This window comes from Tupaia chinensis, unplaced genomic scaffold, assembly GCF_000334495.1.
Source record: "Tupaia chinensis unplaced genomic scaffold, TupChi_1.0 Scaffold143705_1, whole genome shotgun sequence".
NCBI classification, from domain to species: domain Eukaryota; kingdom Metazoa; phylum Chordata; class Mammalia; order Scandentia; family Tupaiidae; genus Tupaia; species Tupaia belangeri.
In genome coordinates, this window is record NW_006203553.1 from 934,848 (window position 1) to 939,707 (window position 4,860).

Sequence of the window (4,860 nt, forward strand, 5' to 3'; positions counted from 1 at the left end):
CTGGCGTGGCAATTCTTTTCCCAATCCCCAAAATGTTCCTACAAAAAAAAAAAAAAAAAAAATCTCCTTTTCTAAAAACGTTGAAACTTGTTGTTTTCGTACTCGTTATCTTGGCTGATGGAAACGGTATACGGCTAACGTTGGCTGAGTCATCACTAAGCTGAGTATCGAGTGGCCTCACGCACTGATCCTCGATTTTATGGACGAGGACACCACGACACAGAGAGGTCTGAGCATTGTCTAACCTCACAGCTAGTAAGTAGTGAGCTGAGATTTAGGAACAGTCACCTGACTCCAGGGCCTTTTCTGCCTCCCACCCTCACACCCATCTGGAGAAGAAGGCAGGCCCGACTTCCTTCATTGATGGTGGAAAGACCACGGGTTCAGTTGCTAGGAGACAGGACCGTCCACGTTCCCAAGATGTCTGCTTTGATTGTTGGGATCCAGGTTGACTGAGCCAGCTGCTTTCCTTAGATGGGATTCCTCCCTCCCACCCTCAGAACCCTCCTTCCAAGCAGCTTCTCTTTTCTCCACAGCAGTATCGTCCTCCCCATCGCTAATTCTTTGTTGCGTCTCCAAAATGTGCCTTTTCCTCTTCTCCCCTACTGCAGTACCATAGCCGATCAGGTAACCAGACAGCGGCCTCTCTGGCTGTAGACACGTCACACGTCACATACGCCCTCTTGTCCCCAGTCATCCCTAAAGCGCAGTGGTTCTCTTCACATCGAGTGCCGTGAGCAGCGGCTCCCAGGGCCTGTCGCGATAGGCTCTCATTCTTACATCCGCCCTTCCCTTCCTTCTGTCCTGTCTGGTAGGTCTCCGCACGGCCCCTGACACGTGTCTGTCTTCTCATCTCTGTGCCGTCATGGCCATTCCCCTCCTATGCCATTTTTCTTCTCTCGTGCTTATCCTGATCGACATCCGTCTAATCTTCCAGAAAATCTGACTGGTCTTCTTTGGAAACCGAGCTTAGTGTTACATGCGCTTACCGTCTCAACCTGAGTTCCCTCTCTTCCACCAGGAAGGCCAGCTCGCTCTCTATAGCAGGGCTGGCTGATTGCCTGCCTTCCTGAGCAGCTGCAAGGACCTTCCAGGACCACCTTTCCCAGGTCCCGGTGCCTGGTTCTCCTAGCAGGCATGATGGCAGAGGGGTCAGGGACGGGATAGAGGTAATCTGATTTATAGGAGAATAGAAAGATGCTCAGGGCAGATATTCTAGAAGAATTCATCAACAGTTTTACCAGAATAGAAGTGGCAGGCTGTTACTTAGCCTCGGTCAGAATCCGCATGTCAGGTGACATAACCCCCGGCCACTTCCGAGGGGCCAGTTCCTGGGAAACTTGAGGATGACGACACAGGTGGTCCAGACACACGTGAGCAAGTGCAGGGGACTCTCCAGACTGCATTCTCTAGCACCCTCCGAGGGCTGAGTTGGAAGAGTTTCTAAGGTCGTCTGGTTGAAAGTACAGATAACGTTTTTTGAATAACATTAACATACGTTTTTGTTTGTGTTTCAGTGACTGACCTACTCCATCACCCTTCCCGTCTGGCCAGATTTTAACCCTAGATTTTGACAGCGAGAATGCAAAAAACAAGTTAATATTGAGGTTCTCAAGACCCCCAAATGAGATTTTGTAGAAATAATCATTGTAAAAGCTAGACATTGTTGAGAGAGAATAGGATTTTCCAAATGTCTTTAAGTCCCGATTAGCATAAAGAAAAAGCCTGTGGGTAGGACTTGGGCCGCACACTGGTTTCTGCACTTCCAAGGCCATGTCCACGGTACTGGGCGGGAGGCTGGGCGCTTCAGGGCTGGGGGGATGACAGATTGCAGAAGCAGGAAGCCTGCCCGCATCTTGTCCCAAAAGGACAATGAGAAGGAGAAGGGAGACAGAGGCATCGATCTTGGTTTTCTTCTCTGGGCTGCCCAGAGGAGAAGGAGTGTTAGACAAATTAAATGGGGTCCTTTCCCCCATCTCTAGTTTCGACTGCATGCAAACAAGGGCCCCCCGCCACTGTGGGAGCCGCCACATCAGAGCGAACTCAGCAGCACCGCGGTCAGGCAGTGGAAGGGCCGGAGCTAGCCTTCGCGGGTTGCCCTGAGTTCCGGTGTGGTGTGGAAGGAATGCGGGCTCTCCTGGTGCCCAGAGGGGTGGGGCCCACAGGCCGGCTGAGTGTGGCTAGGAGAACTTACCAGAGAGGATGACTGTGGTGGGGACACGATGGCGCTGTGGCCAAGGACTGCAAAACAAACTGCCTAGGCCCTGACCTCATGGGGTCAGAGCCAGCCCCAGGGGCCCAGAGCACCAGGGGAGAGCCGAGGGGCCAGACTAGGAAACTCGGAGGCGGCGCCCAGACTCAGCAGAGGGGGAGCATGGACACAGGTCACCCAGCCATGGTCCTCAGCAGCAAACAGTAGTGAAAACCCAGGGACAGGGCAAGCTGCACATGGTGGTCACCAGCTGGAGCAGCCCAGCCGGCCAGCCTGCAACAGGCACGGTAAGCGACCAGAAGATGGAGCTGGCTTGCGCCTGGCCCTTCCTGCCGGCCTCCTGAGTAGGTCCAGGCACCATCTTGGTGAGAGAGAAGAGGCGAGATGTCCAAACCCTGGCATTTCTCCAGAAGAGACTGAAGTGTCTAAAGCAAACTGTTCGGAGCATGGGACTGAATTGAGATTAGAGGACTGGGGTGCACCAGCGTCCTGCATCACAGTGACGAGGGCTCCCTGGGAAACACGGCTTCTACAAGCGCTCCCTGGCTTCGAGACGGCCAGGGCATTGGTGACCCTGAGCTGCAGCCTAACCTTCTCCTTTGCAAATGCAAGGGAAGGCTGTGGGGACCGCAGGGAAGGCAGATGTCACGGTCCCGTTTTGTGCAGGCAGAGCCAAGGTCCAGCGAGGTATGGGGAACCCAAGGGCTGCAAAACCACAACGGATGCTGGAGCCCCAAGGCCCATGCGCCCCCTGCAGGCTGTGAGCCTGTCCAGCCACCCCCAGAGGAGGGTGAACGGGGTTTGTGCTCAGAGCACTTTTAGGACCCTGTGTGCAGGCCCGATACTTCCCAGCCTCTGAACAGGAGAGTCCTACAGCTGGTGATGCTCCTTGGCGGCCACACTCGGGGCAGTGGACTCTGTGTCCCTTTCACTGTGCCAGTGACAAATGGCACTGGACAGCAGGACAGTGGCTGAAGAAAGGACTTTTTTTTTTTTCTCCCAGTTATCACCTAAGACTGAAACCTTCATTGGCTGCAGTTTTCATCCATCTGCAAAAACACATAAGAAAGGGAAGGAGGTCGGCAGCCCTCGGCCCTCCCCGGAGTGCTGCTTACCTGACTTTAACCAGATGCCGTGCATCAGCTCCCTGGCCCCACACGCTCCCAGCGCTCCCAGTGAGCAGACAGGAGAGACACAGGAACGCTTGTTATGCTGGGACGCTCCCCTCACCCCAGTTCTCCCCCCTCTCATCCCAGGACCGGATATACACGTTCCAGAAGAGGAATATACATCCCCAGAGTCTGAAATCAAATCTGGAATTCATATCCTCTGTGAATGTACTTTATTAAAAGCAGGAATCAAGAAAGGTTTTGGAATTATTATATTGGAGAGGTTGATTGTGTAGGGAGGGCTTGGAATTAGGGATAATTTTAGACATGTTTTGCAGGCAGCTGACTCCGCAGAGGAATGGAAAAGCTGGGCACTTTGGCACCCGTCCTATCCCAAAGACTGAAACCAGCCCTCGATGGCGTTACCAAGACTGAGAAGGAAACAGGAGGCTACGGGAAGGCCCGTCCGTCTGCGGTCATCACAACCCAGGGAACTGAAATTTTTGCAGGAACACACAGGAGGTCAAAATCCCAGCCATGACACTGCCAGTTTGTGCTTAGTCATTGTAAAATCATGTGCCAACACACCTGGGTTCTTCAGTAGCCACAGACAGCTGCCAGGGGTGGAGGGACGTGAGTCTGTGTGCATGTGCATGTCTGTGTGCAGGAATGTGCCTGTGTGTGCATGTGTGTGTCTGTGTGTGCATGTGTGAGTCTGTGTGTGCATATAGGTGTCTATGGGCATGTGTATGTGCATGTCTGTGTGTGTGCATGTGAGTGTCTGTGTGTGCATATGTGAGTCTGTGTGTGCACATGGGTATCTGTGTGCATGTGTGAGTCTGTGTGTGCATACGTATGTCTGTGTGTGCACGTGTGAGTCTGTGTGTGCATGTGGGTGTCTGTGGGCATGTGTGTGTGCATACGTGTGCCTGTGTGTGCATGTATGTGTCTGTATGTGCACGCGTGTGTGCAGGTGTGAGTCTGTGTGTGCCTATGTGTGTCTGTGTGTGCAGGTGTGAGTCTGTGTGCATGTGTGAGTCTGTGTGTGCATGCATATGTCTGCATGTGTGTGAAGCAGCTAAAATATTGTTGAGGTCCAGAATTGGAACCAAATGAAGCTCTAAAGGGAGGAAGCTGAGTGAGGTGACACTAACCAGGCTGGGACAGGCCTGAGCCTGTGCTACTGGCTGCTCTCGGGTGGGGAACAGAAATGGGCCCAGTGTCCCCTCAAGGGCAGAGCAATCTCTTCCCCTGAGTTTGGCATCGCAGCCCTCTGCATCCCAGCGCATCTCATGGTGTTTCTCTGATGGAAAATATCATTGCTGTAAGGTTGCCACCTCGAAGGCAGAGAGGCTGGAATTCGCACTCTAGTATGGGAAGGAGAGCTCAGCCTTAGACCCTCAGAGAAAGGGGGAGCCCCTCGTGACTCTGAAGATGCCCCTGGATGCTGAGAGTCCCAGGACAGAGGGGGAGCCGGTGTAAAGAGGGGACCACGGGGTGGAGAGAGGCTGGCGGGAGAAGGCTGGGACACTGAGCAGG